Source organism: Salvia splendens, chromosome 2 (genome assembly GCF_004379255.2).
Source record: "Salvia splendens isolate huo1 chromosome 2, SspV2, whole genome shotgun sequence".
Classification (NCBI taxonomy): domain Eukaryota; kingdom Viridiplantae; phylum Streptophyta; class Magnoliopsida; order Lamiales; family Lamiaceae; genus Salvia; species Salvia splendens.
The window spans coordinates 10,483,048-10,504,844 of NC_056033.1; the positions used below are offsets into that span (position 1 = coordinate 10,483,048).

Below are 21,797 nucleotides of genomic sequence, written 5' to 3' on the forward strand. Positions count from 1 at the left end.
TTTGGATTTGCATTTGTCCTTTAGGTATTAGATTAGCTGGTATGTCCTTATATATATGCCGCCCATGTTGTTGCTACTTACTAAGTATTTTTTTATAGATTTATTCACCTATAAAAATATAGACATTTAATGATTTATCCTACAAATTTCCTCATTTTGGGTCGGGTCAGAAGACCCATAATTTATACTCCAAACACACATCTAAGGAGTCGAGATAATTTATCCAATTTTTCCTCTATCGTGGCTATCAAAGTACATTGCATAATAGGTCCTTGACCTGTCGAGCCTGAGCACCACGATTTGAACGAACAAATAGAAGAAAAGATAAACCCTAGTTGAGGTGCTAGCGGGCGATTTCTGCTAGAACTGAGAATTAGAACAAGTAATTAATTTTAGACTAAAGTCCCAAAATGATCTTTAACATATTGCGTTTTTTTTTAAATTTTGGTCCAAAACATTATCTTTTGAATTATTCGGTCCCTCATATTAAAAATCGGATCATATAACGGTGCCGTCAATTATTTTACGGTTTTAATTACCAAGTCACAAATCCGTCACTAATCCATCACTAACTGGGAGAAACTAATCCGTCACTAACGGCTATTTGTTAGCTGACGATGACTTCTAACACCAAGTGTGCGGTTTAAACCTCTTCTCACCTTATTCTCTACCCACCGCCGCGCATTTTAGCACCCCGAAATCAAATTCCCCATTCTCAATCTCAAACCCTAATCATAAAGTCGATCAATTAGAGTGAATTCGACATCGTAATCTGTCGGCTTCTACTGTGTATTACTGTAAATTATCAGATTTTTTTCTCCGATCGATGAGAGGCGACGAAAATGTCCAAAGTGAAACACTTTTTCCGGAAGCTTCACATCGGCGATCACCACAACCAAGTGCGGCCGCCTGCGCTGGTTCCCTCATCTCAAACGGCGCCGTCTCAGCAATTGACCTCCGCATCTCCGTCTTCCGAGGTGCCTCTCGACGGGGTCGTCGTCTTCGGGTGGCAATTCGAGCAATAGCAATATCAGTTTCTTCGAGGAGGAGTTTCAGATGCAATTGGAGCTGGCAATAAGTGTTTCCGATCCGGGTCAGAATTGCGTTGACCCGGAAACTGCTCAAATCAACGTCGCTAAGCAGATTAGCCTTGGTTATGCGCCTTCTCAGAACCTCTCAGAATCCATGTCGCTCCGATTTTGGGTACATCATTTACTAGATGTTTTCTTGTGTTTTGCCCCATTTTGGATAAATTGCCTGCGTCGGTGGGCAGGAATTATGGGGTTCGGTTGTGAAATATAGATTTTTGTGGGGGAGCTGCTGGAGTTTTAGGTTGTGACTTAGAGCATCTCCAGTGGGCGGACATCCCACTAGGACATCCCAAAAACACCTCCTGCCACGTCACTAGGACATCCCATTCCACTGCCACATCACTAGGACATCCCCTGCACAATCCGCCCTTCCCACTAGGACATCCCGCAATAAAAAAAATCATAAATTCACAAATAAAACAATTTACGTTTACGGAAATAAAATTTGACCGAGAATACGAACGGGAAAAAAAAAATACATACTCAAAAAAAAATAATTCATACATTATCACGTCCACCCCTCCGAGTCCAAACCTCTTCGATGATATCCTGCTGAAGTCGAATATGGGCATCTGTTTGCCGCATGTCGGCAAATGCACGCAGCCGCGCGACCTCTCCATGAGGTACCCCCATATTCACATTCGCGGTGGCCACCCCGTGACTTGGACCTGCACCCGTATCATCTTCGTTGGTCCACTGAGTCAGTTCCGCAGCTTCATTTTCGACAATCATGTTATGCATTATGATACATGCGTACATGACATCGCCGATGTTGGGAATATACCACTGCCGTGCAGGACCCTTCACAACCGCCCACCGACTCTGGAGCACACCAAATGCCCGCTCCACATCCTTACGCGCTGCTTCCTGACGGCTCGCAAAGTATGTCTTCTTTTGTCCGAGCGGATGCTTGATTGACTTCACGAAGACGGGCCAGCTTGGGTATATCCCATCCGCCAAATAGTACCCCATATTATGCTGGTTGCCGTTGGCGACGAAACTGATGGCGGGACCAACGCCATTGCACTGAGCGTTGAACAGGGGCGACGACTGGAGAACGTTGATGTCGTTGTTGGACCCGGCAACTCTAAAATAAGCCTGCCATATCCACAGCCGGTAGTCAGCTACAGCTTCAAGGATCATCGTGGGATGTTTCGCTTTGAAGCCGGTAGTGTACATCCCCTTCCAGGCGGCCGGGCAGTTCTTCCACTCCCAATGCATACAATCTATGCAGCCCAACATCCCAGGGAACCCGTGCACCGACCCATGCATATCTATCAGCATCTGGCAGTCTTCGGGGCTCGGACTCCGAAGATACCGCTCCCCGAATATCGTTCTGACGCCCGCGCAAAAATTCTGCAGACACTCGACGGCTGTCGACTCACCAATGTGGAGGTACTCGTCGAACATGTCGGCCGCGCCTCCATACGCCAGTTGTCTGATTGCGACAGTGCACTTCTGCAAGGGCGTGAGTCCGGATTTGCCAGCTGCATCCTCTCTGATCCTAAAATACAAGTATCTTCTCTCTAAAGCACCCACGATGTGCAGAAACAGCGGACGATGCATCCTAAAGCGTCGCCGGAATAAGGCTTCCTCAAAACGCGGTTGCGGAGCGAAGTAGTCCGCATACAACCGAATATGTGCAGCAATGTGGTCACGGGGTACTTGAGTTCGACGATGGATCGGCCGAGGTACCGCCGCCTGCTGCCGCCGCTGCGACCTCTGTTGTAGCAGCCTCTCTATCGCACCTTCAACAGCGACATCCAACTCATTCTCGCTATCACTTTCACTAGACATTCTAGATATACTTGAAATTAGAGATGTAGAGAGAGAAACTTGTTAACACAAGTGGTGCGAATGAAATAAAATTCAACGAGCCGTATATATAGAGTTTAAAAAAAATAATAATTTAAAAACAGGACGTCCGACTGGACGCCACAGTGGCGGACGTCCGCCCGCCCGTCGCGCCGACGTCCTCACGGGACGTCCGTATCCGACCCTAAACGCCACAATGGCGGACGTTCCGGTCGCCCGTCGTGACGTCCGACCGGATGTCCGACCGGACGTCCGCCATTGGAGATTCTCTTAGTTACGGGGGAATTCTTTCTGTATGGATTGTGGATTTGCAAGTAATATTTGTTTGGCCTTGTATGTTGTTGGGAGTGTTGGAATGTCTGCAAATTTGGGGTCCTGGTTATAATGTCATTTTGGATACACGTGATGTGAACAAATAAATTAATTAGTGACGGATTTGTTACCCGCTAATTAATATCGTCCAAAATTTGACGGAACCGTCCAAAATGGACCAAATGTGATCCGATTTCAAATGTGAGGGACCGAATAATTCAAAAGATAATGTTTTGGACCAAAATAAAAAAAATGCAATTAGTTAAGGACCATTTTGGGACTTTAGTCTTAATTTTATTTCTCAATGACTCAAAATACTATGAAATTCTATTATTTATAGAATTCCATTCTTGCAACTAAAACAACATAATTAAATAAAAAGATTGCATAAGATATGGAAAGGATCATAGGGAGATATGCAAATCATAACTAAATGGAGATGTAGTCTTTGTATCTTGCGAGCTTCGATCCCGTGCATCTCTCGTTCCATGGACTGGTCCGGGTTGCATCGTGCGGACGTTGAGTCCCTATCAATTTTCGCTTTAGATTATGTTTCTATATTCATATACTTTACCATATAAGTAGTGATTTAACTTTGTTACTCCAAAATTATGGTGTATATGATTGTTGTGAGTCAAACCCATCATATAGAGATTGTTTAGTGGAAAGTGGATATTACAAGAAAAATATGGATGTTTCTAAACCACATTAAGTGAAAATGTTTGTAATTTATTCATCGAATATTGGAAAGTGGATATTCATATTACGAGAGAAATATGCATGTTTCTTAATCACAGTAAGTGAAAATGTTTGTAATTTGTTCATCGAATATTGGAAAGTGGATATTACAAGAGAAATATGCCTTGTTTCTTAGAGCACCCACAACCATGCTCTTGCCAACGAGCACGGTTGTTGGCCCGACGCCACTATTCCTGCCTGCTCTTAGGCAAGAGCACAACACTCACAGTTGTGCTCTTCTGTAAGGACAAGCACAATTCATTTTAAATACAAAGATTTCCATAACATTAAAATTCATTAAAAAAACCGAAATAATATTACAAATAAAATAAAAAAAGACATAATTAAAATCCTAAAAAATAAAAATTACATAATTAAAATCCTAAAAATAAAAAATTACATAATTAAAATACTAAAAATTAAAAATTACATAATTAAAGCTAAAAATATCCCCGTGGAAGACTACTCATCCGGCGGCACTACCCCCAATTATTTTTGGAGGCTCAATATCATGGCCTCGTGCTAGGCTCGGGTGTCCACCCGTATCGCCCTTCAGAGGCATCTTGGTCGTTGATTGGGTATGGCCGGCAGCGACCCGGAACGCCCGAACTTTGGGTTTGAGGAGGGGCCGAATATTCCGTTTCCGGACTAGGAAACGGTTGTGCACCGGACCAATCAGGGCTCCAACCGTGGGAGCCCGGAGAGTGATCGCCTTGGCCGGACATTGTTATGTTGTATGTGTGGAAGAAAGATTGAGAATGGAAATGAGAGAATGTAGATGAGAATTGTGTAGTGTGGTGTGAATTTTTTGGTGTGAAAGTGAAGGTATTTATAGATGAAAATGTGTATTTTTTGGGGGAAAAAAATAAAAAATAAAAAGTGGTAGAAAATGGTAAAAAACGGATATATTTTTTTTGGGAAGTGGAAAAATATTTTTTTTTATTTTTAATCGTTTTTTTAATTAAAAACCGATTTAAAAAAAAAATTCAAAGCCAACGGCATACATCACGCCACGTCACGTGCTCGCTGGGACGAACGTGCTCAATGCATCGAGCAGTGCCGTGCCAGCGGCGGACGAGTTGCAGATGCTCTTAATCACAATAATGCATCGAACACGTCCGTCCTACCGGCGGACAAGTTGCAGATGCTCTTAATCACAATAAGTGAAAATATTTGTAATTTATTCATCGAATATTTGTCCTTATGATAAAATCTTGCCTAATGATTTGAAGTTTAAAAACTCGGTTGCTTATGTTTTAATGTAATGTACATTAATGATATGATGAATATTTTACTATCTTTAAACCTATATCTCGAATGTTTTTTATTTTGAGGTAATCACAAACTTGGTGTCTTTTAGAACCAGATTGAAATCAAGGTAATCTGGACCGGTCCAATTCAAACATTAAAAAACGATCGTATTTTCTATTCGATAAATTTATTTCCAAATCACATTAGATAAGCCAAGATATATATCATCAATAAACAACATCAAATTATAAGTGCTGCCCTAGCCACTATCTGGGTGCAACAATTAGGGATGTCAATCGAGCCAACCCGTTCGGGTTCGGGCCAACCCGTTCGGGTTGTCGGGCTGTTCGGATACGGGCTATTCGGGTTATAAAAGTTCGACCCTAACCCTTCGGGTTTCGGGCTAACCCACCGGGTTATTCGGGCCAATGCGTATTTTTAATTCTTTTAATATTTTTAAAAAAATAATACGTAATTTAAATTTTCTTTAATTATATACATATTTTTAATTAATAATTCAACAATGAAATAAGTATTTTTAATTTTCTTTAATATTTTTAAAAATTAAGTTATTTAAATTTAAATAACTTATTCATTACATAGTTATTTACAAAATATCTATGTTTATGTTTATGTATTTAAAACATAAATCAACACTTTGTTTCAAAATTCAAACATAAATCAATTCGTAGAAAATTGAATAAAATTTTCATAACGTGAGAGGTGCATCGTAGATGTAACAAAAATATTTTAAATTGTTAAAGAGTGAATTATCAAGATGCTAGCTAATTGGAGTAACTCTAAGTTTTCTTGAATTATGATTGGTCAAATTTAATTTATTCCCGCTGTAAATAAGTCAAATAATAATTTATCTTTGTTTTAAGAATCATCAAAGTACGCATAATTCAATGACGAAGCGGCGTCAAAACACTTTGCACTAAAAGAAAGCTTTTTTATACGAGTATTTATGAATCCATGAACCACATAGTGATTTTTTTCGTGATCTTATATAGTCGGTTGACGTATTTGGATTTTGCATGGTTTTAGAGAGTTGTCTTGGATGATTTTGATTATATTTCTATATTTTGGTATGTTTACATGTTTGTTGAGAAATGATAGAAAATTTATTAGAAAATGTACATAAAATATGTGGATGTGCAACAGCCTTGTTTGAGTCAATGTTTCTCGCGATTTTGAAGTTTGATAAACCTCTAATGCATATCATTTTTTTCGTCTTCGAAAGAGCTTCGCGTGGATATATTGCACATCTCAATCGGAGCTCTGTAAAGAAAGTTATGACCGTTACAAAAACTGCTCGTTGAGTAGAAGCTTTCAACCCGACGGGCCGACCCGTAACCTGAACGTGTCAGTCCGCCTAACCCGACAACCCAAACGGGTCAGCCCGAATGGGCCGATTTTAAATTCAGGCTGCGAAATTACAACCCTAACCCTGTATTTTTATCGGGTTATTCGGGTTAGCCCGCGGGTTCCGGGTTACATTGTCATCCCTAGCAACAGTACATCGTATCAAAACAAGATCAAAATCGGTAATTCTATGAAAAATAATTAATCAAAATAGACACACTAAAAAGAATTAATTAGCAACATCAATGTCGGTGGTGCAAGACAAGAGCCGCCTGAAAATATAGGCCAAGGCGGAGCAGGTCTTCGCATTCTTCTTTCGGGCTTGTTTACCTCTGCCGAGACAATTAAATGACGCCTTGTCATCAATGTCTTCCTCCCTGGAAAGAGGGTAGCTTCTCAAATAGGGTTGCCTGCATGAAATACTGTCCAGCGCTCTACGGTGCCCGCTGTGAGATTTGGAGTTGAAGGACCTAACGAAGTCGAAGTCGGATTCTGGCCATTTGTAGAGGTTGACGTAGTTGGCTCTCACCGGGACACGGGAGATTTTGTTAGAAAGGAAAGATTGCAACAGATTGCAATTAAATCAATAGCACAAATTAGGTGATTGAGAGAATATTGTGTATTAATAATCTTACCATGTGTACATTGGCTACTCCACCCTATTTAAAGGGGTTCTCTATATAATTAAAAACCATCCAATTCAATACAATACCTAGCCTTCGATTGCTTTCTCTCTCAAATATGGCGCATGTACCATTTGACATGGTATCAGAGCGGGTTTGGACTCATAAAAGGTATCATCATCGTCCTTGATACCCTTCTCGGCCCTTTCCCGTATCTTTTCCATTCTTTTCTTTCCCAGTACCTGTACCTGCAACAATGTTAGATCAAGGAGATAAAAAATTAACAGAAACCACCAACCAGTCCATGACGGACGAATTTGCTCGGCAATTTGTCAACTTCATGCGCAATCAGAACTAAACTGAACCACCAGAAACGGCTGTTGTATCATACAAAATTGACACACAGCCTCTCCACATCGGAGGAGACAAACTCAACGGAGAGAACTACGCTCTCTGGTCCATACTTATGAAAGCGGCGATAAGCGGTCGGGGAATGATATCTCATGTAACCGGAGTCCGAACTCCCCCACCACGAACCGATCCAACCTTCACTCGGTGGCAACAGGCTGACCATTGTGTGTTCACATGGCTGACCCAAAACATTGAACCTCGACTAGTGGGTCGAATCTCTCAACATCCGACGGCCAAGCACATCTGGGATGCGCTGGCCGTCACATATGGAAGCGGAGAAGACAGAATCCAAGTATACGACCTCCAGTTCAAGGCAAGCACACTGAGACAGGGGAGCAGTTCGTTAGATGAAATATGGAGCAAGTTGCAGGAGATATGGATCTTAATCGATCAAAAACAGAGCAATCCAATGAAGTATCCAGAAGATATTGAAATCCATAATAAGTTCATACAAGATCAGAGATTATGCCAGTTTGTCTATGCAATTAATAGCAAGTATGAATCAACCAAACGGGAAAATACTGAAATTAAACCCACTTCCCTCAGCAGATTTCGCATACAACCTAGTCCAGCAGGAGGAGACACGTCTCCGGGTATTACAGACGGCGAACAATGGCAGAACAGGCAATTCCGACGGGATCGGGGCAGGTCTCGCCGTCCGAGGGTGGCAGAACCACACCGGCGGCTCTCGGGTGGTGGTCGAGGCGGCAATGGAAGGAAGAATACAAATCGAAGTGATGACGAGGACAAATCGAAGCTAGTTTGTTCTTACTGCAAATGGAAGAAGCATACGAAAGATTCGTGCTTTGAACTCATCGGGTATCCCGATTGGTGGGAGGAGAAGCATGGTAAACCGCCACTGCCGCCGCGGGCACCCTGGAACCGCGGTGGGCATGCCGCCGCAGCACTCGGAGGAGACGAAGGCCGCGACATCGGATGAGCTATCCAGCCAACAATTTCAGCCGACCCCGCCGTTACCCAGCCGACGAATAGGACCGGGACGGCGAATTTGGTCGCCGGAAGGTGTGGAAGTGTGATCCATGAATGGAGTGAGGAGCTGTGTGGAGAAGACGAATTGGAGGCGGAACGGACTAGGGTTTCAGGTAAAGGGGACTCTTTGATAAGAGAGCCCCCCACTGTTGTTAAATTGCAAAACTTACCCCATACTCCTGTTAAATTCCGAAAGTTACCCCATGCCACTAATAAATTCCAGAAAGTACCCCACTCTTCCGAAAATTCCATAAATACCCCAATCTTATGCAAAAACCAATTTCAGCCCCTCAGGAATTACGGAATTGTGTGTCAAGTGTCTAGTGGATATGAGAAAAACGATAGATGGATATTTGATTGTGGAGCAACTGATACGATAACTTATGATGCCTCAGATCTTACTGGGATTCAAAAACTCCAGAAATCTCATATTCAGACAGCTAATGGGGAATCTACAAAAGTTAAGGGGGCGAGAACTGTGAAAATATCACCTACCCTTCAATTATCCAACTGCCTTTACATTCCTTCAATGTCTCATAAATTGTTGTCTATTAGCCATGTCACGAAGGAATTAAATTGCACCTTATTGATGCAACCACATTTCTGTCTCTTGCAGGATATCCGAACCGGGGAAATAATTGGACGTGGCACTGAACGTGATGGATTGTACTATGTAGACGAGATAGCTCAAAAAGGGACCGTCATGCTAACTCACGGGTCTACTAATAGGAAAGCTTGGCTTTGGCATCGACGCTTGGGACATCCCTCTATCGGTTACTTAAAATTGTCGTTTCCTAATTTTGTTTCTAAATATGATGAGTATTGTGAAACCTGTTTTTTGGCCAAAAGCCACCGAACCTCTTATCCTTTGAATAATACCCTTGTTGATTTCCCTTTTTCCTTAATCCACTCTAATGTTTGGGGGCCCGCACCTTTTATTGGGGGGCAGGATCTTAGATACTATTTAATTTTTGTAGATGACTGCACTCGCATGACTTGGTTATATTTCATGAAACAAAAATCTGAGGTCTATACTCATTTTGCACATTTTTTCACCCTCATAAAAACCCAGTACCAACACTCTATAAAAATTCTAAGGTCAGATAATGGAAGGGAATTCGTTAATTCGGCCATGAAACAATTTTTCCAAGAAAATGGGCTGATTCATCAAACCAGTTGTGCCTATACCCCCGAACAGAATGGTGTAGCCGAAAGAAAAAATCGTTCCCTCCTTGAAATGACCCGCTCTATTCTCATCGAATCAAAATCCCCAAACCACTTCTGGCCAGAAGCTATTGCCACCTCGGCCTACCTTTTAAACAGACTACCCACAAGTATCCTCAAATACCAAACGCCACTCCAAGCCCTATCCTCCTTCACTAAAATTCCACCACCGTTAACTCTTGAACCACAAGTCTTTGGGTGCTCCGTGTTTGTCAATACCCCAAAACATGAACGAACCAAACTTTCTCCTTGTGCAATTAAGTGTATCTTTGTGGGGTACGGGGTAAACCAAAAGGGGTATAGATGCTTCGATCCTAAAACCAACCGAATGTTTGTCACAATGAACTGCAATTTCCTTGAAACAGAGTACTTCTATACCCACCTTAGCAGTCAGGGGGAGAACAGTAGTAAGGACCCGCTAAGTTGGATATCAGCGCCAATGCCAACGCCGAGTAATCCTGAAACGGGCCTAACAGAAGCGGCAGTAAGCGGTACCGCTGAGCAAATCTCTGAAGTATGACAGTCCATTACTGAAGGTGGCACACAGCCAACTGCTTCTCCGTTAAGGCTATCCAATGCAAGTTTCGATAACCCGGCTCCTCAGATTCCCATTACTACTAATGATGCAAGTGTAGAGGAAGAAACAGGCCCACTGGTGATGAACACAAATGAGGAAATCAGTGGGGCAGAAGAAGTCGAAGGAATTGATCTCGACACAGGAGGGTACATTCTTCCCCACCGGGCCAACAGGGGAGTTCCGCCAAAGAGATATACCCCGGAGAGGATTAACATGAAGGCCTGCTACTCTGTGGCTTGCCTAGTTACGAGTCATCTGTCAGAAATGGCTCAAGCATTTGAGAAGGCACTGTATGAGGAGGAAGAGATTCCACAGTCATGGGAAGAGGCTATGCGGCATAAGCACTGGAGGGAAGCAATGCAAAAGGAGATAGATGCACTGATCCGGAACAATACTTGGGAAACGTGCATCCTACCCAAGGGGAAGCGGCCTGTAGGATGTCGATGGGTCTTCACTATCAAGAGGAGACCAGATGGCTCAATTGAGAGGTACAAAGCACAGCTAGTCGCAAAGGGCTATACCCAGACATATGGGGTAGATTATTCAGAGACTTTCTCTCCAGTTGCTAAGATGAATACAATTAGAGTCTTATTGTCTGTGGCGGCAAATAAAGATTGGCCACTGCATCAATTTGATGTGACGAATGCCTTTCTTCATGGTGAGCTAAAAAAGGAAGAAGAGGTGTATATGGAGGCCCCTCCAGGATTCGCAGCAGACTTCAGGATAGGAGAAGGATGTAGGCTGAAGAAGACTCTATATGGGTTGAAACAGTCCCCGAGAGTATGGTTTGGGAAGTTCACCGGGGCAATGATTAGTTATAGATACAAACAGAGTAACTCTGATCATACTCTGTTTCTGAAAAGGAAATGAGATAAAATCACTTGCTTAATCATATATGTCGATGACATGATTATCACAAGTGACGACTTGGAAGAGATTGAGAACTTGAAGAGGAACGGAACCTGTTTCAGGAGTTTGTGATGAAGGACTTAGGGGATCTTAAGTTCTTCCTTGGGATCGAGGTGTTGAGATCACAGAGGGGGATTTTTTTGAGACAGAGAAAATATATTCTGGACATTCTTGCAGAAACAGGGCTTCTAGAGTGTAAACCGGTAGATACGCCCATAGCAGTTAATCACGGATTGCAGATTAATGATAAAGCCGAGTTGACCGATCGAGGTCGATATTAGCGACTGGTTGGGAAGCTCATCTACCTATTGCATACTAGGGGTTGTGAGTCAGTTCATGCATAAACCACAGATAGATCATATGGAGGCAGCTCTTAGAATTTGTCGATATCTGAAGGGGACAATAGGACATGGAGTGTTATTTTCGAAAAATGGGAACCTTGAAATTCATGGATACACGGATGCTGATTGGGCGGGGAATCCGAATGATAGAAGGTCAACCGCATGGTATTTTACCTTTGTTGGGGTAACTTGGTAACTTGGAGAACTAAAAAACAGAAAGTGGTGGCTCTTTCTAGTGCCGAGGCCGAGTTTCATGGTATCAAAAGTGGACTAACTGAGATAATGTGGCTAAGAAGGTTGATGAAAGAACTTGGTCTCTCTCCAAGAAAGGAGTGTCGGCTATACTATGATATCAACCCCGCCATAAGTATTTCAGAAAATCCGGTTCAACACGATCGAACCAAATATGTCGAAGTGAACAGACATTTTATCAAAGAAAATATTGAAAAGGGAATTGTCGAGCTACCATTTGTTCGCTCAGAAGATCAGCTGGCTGACATGTTGACAAAGGCGGTGAATACGAGAGCCTTTGAAGATGCCCTTCGCAAATTGAGTATTGAAGACCACACCACTCAATTTGAGGGGGAGTGTTAGAAAGGAAAGATTGCAACAGATTGCAATTAAATCAATAGCACAAATTAGGTGATTGAGAGAATATTATGTATTAATAATTTTACCATGTACATTGGCTACTCCACCCTATTTAAAAGGGTTCTCTATACAATTGAAAACCATCCAATTCAATAGAATACCTAGCCTTCGATTGCTTTCTCTCTCAAATATGGCGCATGTTCCATTTGACAGATTTTGATCGTTATCTGATTTCAATTTTTGATTCTGTGTGTATCCGTTAGCAAACAAACTAATCAATATAGAGACCGATAATAGTACTAATTAATACCACACATTTATATAAGTTTATGATTTGATTACGATAGTAAAGAGGACTCCTGATTCTATTAGGAAATATTTTAGGAATACAAGCGCGATTCACATACGTATTTGTTTTAATTTTAATTCAATAAACCACATATACTTAGGATGGTTGGAGTAGATTTCTCATCTGACTCAACACAACACCACCTAGGACTAGCCCATGCGCGGCTCACAACTACAAATCTTTTACTATTATAATTATTTTTCTACTCATCTTAATATCATTTTAATTATGATTATTCTAATATTTTTTAATTTCTCCTTATAGAATTTTCTCAAAATTAATTGTAATAAATAAATGTATATTTGTTTACTAGTAAATATTAATGTACAATATTCATGTAATTCTAAAATAGAATATTTGTTTACTAGTAAATATTAATGTATATTTGTTTACTAGTAAATATTAATGTACAATATTAATGTACAATAGAATATTAATGTACAATATTCATGTACAATAAATAAATGTATATTTGTTTAATATTTGTTCACATATATTTATTGATATTACATGAATATTGTACATTAATATTAATGTACAAAATTAGTTCATCTCACAAAATATGCACTTTCTAATTTTGGAAACTTTTTCTCTCTAATGAGGTGTGACACATTCTCTTATAACATTACTTTAATTAATTTTCTTTATATATCTCTCTCTTATTTTACCAATTGTACATTAAAACTCATGCCCAACCAAAAATACATATTTTTTTGGGACGAAAGAAGTACTTTTTATTACTGTCGATAATGATTTTCATGTTCCACTAGCCTATTCCATTAAAATTTTATTATAATAGGACTCACATTTCACTATATCCACCTATTTTTCACTATATTTCGTAAAATCTGAGTAGAGTAAAACATGCCAATTAGTCGTGTACGAATGGAGTTCTATACTTAAATTTTACACGTCACACTATACCAATTTCACTTTAAAACTCATGCCGCTGCAGAAATTTCTATTTTAAAAGACGAAGGGAGTGTATGTTAACTACAAAAAATTTACTGTACAGCCCCTACCACGAAATATTCCTGCGTCCGCCATTGCTTGCTCGTGTTAAATTAAAATCTCTCGAGTTCCAAGTTTCAAATGTATTACTAGTAAATTAAAAGACGAAACGTGGGCTAAACATGACAAATGACTCAAATAAAAAAAACAAATAGCAACAAGCATAATGATTCATAATGAACTTTCAAAATTGCACATTCACGGCCTAAAAATATACTAATAATAAGTCTCGGAATTGCCCGCAGGGGCGTAGCGCAGTTGGCAACGGAGGGGCAGATCTTGCTGCAATGAGCCTGGGTTTGAATCTCACTGCTGTCGTGTAGTTGCTTCCATCTCTCAGGCACAAGTGTGGGGCCTTGGGAGATGGGCTTCTGGCAGCCAGTGGGTTAGGGCCTCCCCCTTAACGGGCTACTGCGTACCCTGATTGAACCCTCTCACATGATGTCGGGCCGGAGTGTGGGGGCCGTCACACTTACTTTTTATTCCATTCATCCACAATTAATTTGCACCAATTTTCTTTTTCGTTCGTCCAAAATTAATTACTTTCTCCGTCCCATAAATATATTCTTCTTTTTTCATTTTGGGGTGTCCCACAAAATTAGTCACCTTTTACTTTTAGTATGTTTTTTCTCTCTTATAAGGTAGGTCTCATTTTCCACTAACAATACTTCAATCACTTTTTCTATCTATCTCTCTCATACTTTACCAATTTTGCATGAAAACTCGTGCCGCTCCCAAAATCCCTTTTTTTATGCGATGGAGAGAGTACTACTTTTAGTAATAGACCTCACATTTCATTAACTTATCGCACTCACATTTTAATATAAAACTATATAAAAGTAGGACCTACATTCCACTAACTTTTTCAACTCACTTTCCACTATATTTCTTAAAACCAGAGCCGAGTCAAACAGACTCAATTAATCATGGACGGAGGGGGTAATACTAATTTTGGTAGTTGACTCACATTTCACTAACTCATTCTCCCCGCATTTTATTAATACTATAAAACTAATATATAAAAATAGAATCCAGATTCATCTAATTTTTTCGACACATTTTCTATTACATTTCTTAAAATCTGTGTGAGGTTAAAATGTGACGTTTAACGACAAACGAAGGAGTATAGTATAACAGCTTCGGTACAATACACTACCAAATTAACCACTCCTATGAACATGCCATGACTCATGAGATGAGAGAGACTTTTTCTGGCCATCCTTCAATCTAGTCTAATAAGGGGAGTAACATGGTATTCACAGCACAATAGAACAAAACATTTCTTTATATTTACAAACACCCTCAAATGGAAAATGCAGTACACTAGAGTATTACACTTACTACTTTAATTCACGCACAGATATGATATTACTAATGTGAAATGGAAATAAGCGCCTGCGACTGTTTCTCATACTTGAATCCCAACCCCTTAGAATCATCAGCGCACCAAACAAAGATCCCATACAGCCTTCCCTCACTCTAGAGCTTGCTACACGCCGTGAAAAACCCCCCGTCCGGCCCCAGCCCGCCGCTTATGAAGCTCGGCAGCACCTTCCCGCCCCCGTAGTTGCCGCTCTGCTCGTCGAAATACCGCAAAAACTGCGCCACCGTCGTCCCCTCATCGTACGCGTAGAACTGAAAGTTCACGTAGTCAATCAGATCCCCGTACCCCTTCCACAGCGCCATGTAGTGCCTCTGCACCTCCTCGTCATCAAACGGTGCGATCGACGCAAACGAAACGACGCCGTTCCTCTTCAGCGCCGTGATCAGCTGCCCCACGCACCGCGCGAACGTGTCGGGTTCCGTTTTGAAGTGCTCGTAGTCGACGTTGGTGCCGTCCAGGTTGTACTCTTGTATGATCTGATTCAGCGAAGAGACGGCGTTCGAAATCCACGTCTCTGGCGAGGATAGGTCGAAGAAGGCGCTCTCGCCGTCGCCTGTCGCCGCCCAAGCTGAGGGCGACTTTGACGATCGGGTGCTTGGCCTTGATGGCGGCCACGGCGCCCGGGCTAAGGTTGTCGGTGTCCCAGAACACGTTGAACTTGCAGTTGGCCGGGGATGGCGAGGACGAGGCTGTCATGTAGTCGATGGCGAACGAGAGGATGTAGTGGAACTCTACGCCCGAGTTTATAGGGACGTCGGAGAACGTCACTTGCTTGAATTCTGCTCCGAGATATTCTCGGAAGAGATTCGAATTATTTTTGGGCCCTGATTTTGCGCATGACGCGAAAATCAAGGCTTGGAAGATCAAGAGAGCGAGTGTTTGAAGTAAAGATAGCCCCATTTAATTTGATTAATAAGGTTGGACTCAGAAAGAACAAGCCACAATACAAAAGATTGTTACACAATTTATCTAACTAGTAACAGATTACAATCAAGAAACCCTAACTAGAACTGGATCCTCGTCAGGCTCCAGACCCCTAGATTAGGTCGATTTCACCACATGCACACTAAGTAGAAGAGTTAGTATAACAAGAAAATGATCCCTGGGGATCTAAGCAATTGCTAAACGAAACAGAACAGAATCAGAGAATCCGGTCACAAATGGCTCAGGTCACAATAGTGACTGTACTAGGCCTCAGACCTCCCCAATCCTAACAGCAAGTCACAAAGACAAGCACCGCTGAACGGACCACCCAATCTGAGATCAGTGAAACCCTAGATCTCACCGATTCCTGTATATCACGGCCTTCTCAACACACGGATCCACAAACACCCTTCGAACACAGCCTCGCTCACAAGAAACTCCCACACAACACTTTCAAGCACACGGAGGATCGGTCAGCAGAGAAGACCGAAACCCTAGTTTTGAGAAGGGAACCGAATAAGTGACCTAACTCACAAACTACACCGATACATCTCTTTAGAACTGAGAACGTCGGTGGAAACGAGAGCTTGAAGGAAATCGCCGGCTAAAACTAGAGAGAAGTTAGAGAGAAGGCGGAGGAACTATTCGAGAGAGAGAGAGAGAGAGAGAGAGAAAATATCTGAATAACTGAGAGAGGAGAGTAACCGTTTCCTAAACAAGCACAAACAAATAAATCGGACGACCCAGATGCAGGATCCGTGTGCAGATGTCGGCTATCTGGCGCATCGGGTAAGTGAGACTCCTGAACTTGGGCCACCAGGGATTGGGCCCCAATAATTAATCCAATTGGGCTCCTCATAATATTGGCCAAGACTAATATTAATAACATCCCACAACTAGAAGTGGTCTAATTTCAACAAGTACTAACTAGTGTGCCGTTTATGTAGAATAGCTATGATTTGGATTCTAATACTAATGAGTATATAAGCTAATTTTGATGCCTACTGAGTAATTGTAAGTGAAATATAACAACGAAATAGGATAAGACTTGACTACTTAGTTGTTTCAGCTCCCCCACTGCGTATCGTTGCAATTGTCCACGCTTAAAACATGGCAAGAGTTGGGGATTGTTTCCATAAATTTGGAGTTATTTGGTTTTGCAATCACACAAGACTATTTTAAGCTAATGAAGTTAATCGTATTCAACTCAACAGTCATTTTGATCAGCTACGTCCAATTGACTTTAAATTTAATCGCTTTTAGAAGAAACTGGATGTATAGCACATGACGAGCAACTGATGCAAAATATAATCCTTAAGCCTAAAAAATATGACCACTATATTGTAATTAATCAGCAAGAGTTTAAGGTTTGATTATTTGTCCGTGATCTCAAAATTGTATCCATGTGATAAGTTTGTGGAGTCCTCGTAGATTAAATATATATAATTAGGCAAAGTTTCATTATTTTTACAATATACATGTATTTAATTATTTATTGTAGCATATGGTATTGTATTTTATTGATATACATTTTTTTTTCGAAAATTACCGGTTTGTAATTATGATACTCATTTTATCCTTAAAGATTTGTACCATACATTAATATTTTGTCTGTTGTACTTTCTTTCTCCCTTCGTTTTTGTCGACTTCAACCTTAATTTTCATTTAGTTATTTTTCAATATATTTTTTTGATAGTCCTAATTATGAATTATAAAGGGCATCTGCAACGCTGTCTCTTATCCGTCTCTTAACCGTCCCATCTCTTAACTATTCATGGGTCACACTGTACTTTTCACTTCATCTCTTAACTAAGACTCTAAGAGACAGAACATGCACCCCTCGTCCCATCTCTTAACTATTCATGGGTCACACTGTACTTTTCACTTCATCTCTTAACTAAGACTCTAAGAGACAGAACATGCACCCCTCCATCATATATCCGTCTCTTAACCATCACATCTGTTGGAAAGAAATCACACATTAATGTGATTGATCCTAATTGACCATTCTCCGTAAATAGATTAATATCTCCTTGATTGTATTACCTTATGTGAATTAGGTCATTGGCCTATTAAAAAGGGCTACAAACTCTGTAATTAGAATTGAATCAATAGAATACAATATCATTCCCCTATTCGATTATTATCATGGCATCAAGAGCAGGAGAGATTCTGGCTCAGAAATCTTTCATCACAGCCTAACCAATTCTCGACTAAGAAACCAAAATCAAACACAGTACCAACCCTTACCCTGATACACAAATATGCCAGACTCCGAGGAGGAGAAACCTACAACCGAATCGAGATTAAGAACGACAAGGAATGTTACCGTGGCGTTCAAACTGAACGGGAAGAATTACCCGTTGTGGTCACGACTAATATTCCCATATCACCCATATGGGAAGAATTACTCGTTGCGTTCAAACAAAGTCGCGATAGGGAGTCGAAGGGAATACTCCCATATCACCGACGACCCACCCGAACCAGACAGCAAGGGATACCGCGAGTGGGAGGAGACTGATCTCGTAGTGTTCTCATGGATCGTCGACAATATCGAAACTGATATTCTCGCTGATTTTGCCCATCATCAGACATCGAAGGCACTATGGGACAACTTACAGGTCACCTACGAGAGCAAGGCTGACCCGTATCTCATATACGACCTGGAAGACAAGGTAATCTCGATTAGACAGGGAGATATGGATCTCGAAACGTATTACAGTCGAATCCACGGTTTGTGGATCAGTGTCGACAGAACTCAAAAATCGCCGGTAACATGCTGTGATAAAGGAGTTAGACAATTCCGTCAATTCTACAGCGAAAAGAGACTAATCAAATTTCTCACCGGATTGAATGAGGAATTCGACGGGATTCGACGGGACATACTCAAGCTGGAGCCATACCCCTCAGTCGAAGAGGCCTACGGAATTGTGAAGAGGGAGGCGGCTCGACGGAAGATCATGCCACCGGCGTCCCCTTCACTCACCGGAGACCTCTCTAGCGCGGGAAGCGCCGATGCATCATCGGGGGAGATAGGTTACGGATTTGGAGCGCAAAGAGACCGACCAAACAATTGGAACGGGCCACGACCGCCACCTGCCGGAGGAGCCAGCCACCAAACCGGAGCAAAACAGGACAAGAGCAAGCTTTGGTGCTCCCACTGTGGGAAAAACAAACATACAAGGGAGAGTTGCTTTCTACGGGTGGGATACCCGGAATGGTGGGACGAGAGGCAGAGAGCACGAGCTCAGGCGAAGCTCACCGCCGCCAACATCGCGGAGACGGAACAGAGTCAAAACGCCCAAATCACTCAGCGAGGTGGAGCGATGAGCGACGGGAACAAGCGGGGCAACACCCTCTCTCTCAAAATCAGTGCTGCAGGTAGCGGCAGTCACAACGGCGGCGGCGGAGATGGTGGAATCCGCGTCGGAAATTTCGTGGAAAGAACCGGAGCAGGGGAGGCGTCGAATTGGGGAGGCGGCGGATACAATGGAGGTAAAGGGTTTGGTTACCCACCAAACCCTAGTAATTTCTTGTTTTTTCAGTCTGGTCCTCCGAGTCCTCCTAAATTAAGTCAGAGACCCCATTTTAAAAATAAGCCCCCTGATTTGTTATTATATGATAAGTCACCCACGAAATTTGGTAATATCAAATCAGCCCCAGAAAGTGATACAATTAAGATCGGAAATCGTTTTGCACCTCTGATGAATATTTCCGCTGCATTTAACGTGCAAAATGGTGATAGAATAAATAGAAAGGGTTATATTTTTTATTGTGGCGCCACAGATACTATGACTCCCGAGAGAGCTAATTTTATTGAATTTGGGGAAATTACTAAAACTTTTATTCGGACTGCAAATGGGGAATTAATTACAGTGGCCGGAACTGGAACAATTGAGATTTCACCGAATCTTAAATTGTCAAACTGCTTATTTGTTCCAAGTCTATCCCAGAGATTGATGTCTGTAAGTCATGTGACAAAGTAGTTGAACTGCACACTCCTAATGCATCCGACTTTTTGCATTTTGCAGGATATTCGGACGAGGAAGATTGTTGGGCGTGGCACTGAGAACCAAGGACTCTACTACGTGGATGGGGTAGCTCAACATGGTAGTGCAATGCTGGCTCACAGATCCACGAAAGAAGAGGCTTGGCTGTGGCACAGAAGACTAAGACATCCTTCCCCTGGTTATTTTAAGCTTTTGTTTCCTGATTTTACACTTCCTAAAAATTTTTCTTGTGAGACATGTGTTTTGGCTAAGAGCCACCGACAATCTTTCAAACCCTCGGATACTCGTATGAAATTTATGTTTGATCTAGTGCATGCTGATGTTTGGGGTCATGCACCTGTTATTGGGGGGAATGGTTACAAATATTTTGTTACCTTTATTGATGATTGCACTAGGATGACGTGGATTTACTTGTTAAAACACAAATCTGAGGTGACCGATAAATTTATCCTCTTCTTCCATATGATCCAAACTCAGTTCCAAACCACCATCAAAATCCTTCAATCCGATAATGGGAGGGAATTCGTTAACAACACTATGTCTGAATTCTTTAAAAAGAAAGGGCTTGTTCACCAAACATCATGTGCTTATACACCAGAACAGAACGGGGTGGCCGAGAGAAAAAACCGTACCCTCCTAGAAGTTATCCGTGCCCTTATGATTGAATCTAAAGTTTCTACCTTTCTCTGGCCTGAAGCTGTGGCAACCTCCGTCTACCTTATCAACAGATTGCCAACCAAAATCCTAAATAAAAAAACTCCCCTCGATATTCTCTCCACCCAAGCCAAAATACCTGAATCCCTCAGCATGACACCGAAAGTTTTTGGATGTACAGTTTATGTTCACATTCCTAAACACGAGAGAACCAAATTCTCCCCTTGTGCGACCAAATGTGTGTTCGTTGGGTATGGGATAAACCAGAAAGGGTACAACTGCTTTGATCCGTCGACTAAGAAAATTGTCACCACCATAAACTGCAATTTCCTTGAAACTGAGTACTTCTACCCACACCATCTTAGCAGTCAGGGGGAGCAAAATCTTAAAATTAATCACGGGGACTGTCTAAGTTGGTTTGTGCTACCTCCAAATCCTTCGATTGAGGATCAAACAGAGGCAGTTGTCACTACCGCCGAGCACGCCCCCCCACAAGAGTCTCCTCGTCCATCGCCTCCTGATCCTCCTCCAAGAATATCCGAGGTAAATTCCGAATCTGAGACTGAGGAGGTTACTACATTTGTTACTAACAAGCAGAAGATGTGGATAACACTGTGGATAGTGATACTGGGAGATACATTCTTCCACCTAGGAGCACTCGAGGCATTCCCCCGAAGAGGTACTCCCCCGAGAAGATTGGTGCAAAGAGCAGATATGGAGTGGCGAACTTTGTACAGGGCAATCTAACTAAAATGGCTCGAGCTTTCGAGGCGGTACTCTATGAGGAAGAAGAAATCCCACAAACCGCAGAAGAGGCGATGAAGCATAAACATTGGAAGGAAGCCATGTTCACTTAAATGAAAGCGTTGATGAAGAATAATACCTGGGTAAAGGGAGAGCTGCCAAAAGGGGTCAAAGCAGTCGGATGTAGATGGGTGTTTACAATCAAACGAAGGCCAGATGGCTCAATTGAGAGGTACAAGGCATGACTTGTAGCAAAAGGATATACTCAGACATATGGAGTTGATTATGCAGAGACCTTCTCACCAGTAGCCAAGATCAATACAGTAAGAGTCCTCTTCTCCATCGCGGCAAACAAAGACTGGCCCCTCCACCAGTTTGATGTTACAAACGCGTTCCTGCATGGCGAGCTGCCAAAGCCAGTGTTCATGATCCCTCCCCCAGGATTTGCAGAGGAGTTCCAGCCCGGGGAAGTATGTCAACTCA

The 21,797-nt window shown here is 42.0% G+C and overlaps 1 pseudogene; it reads right to left on the minus strand.

Moving 5' to 3' along the window:
* Window positions 1-14,969: 14,969 nt before the first annotated feature.
* LOC121773428 lies at window positions 14,970-15,882 on the minus strand (annotated as a pseudogene).
* Window positions 15,883-21,797: the final 5,915 nt, after the last annotated feature.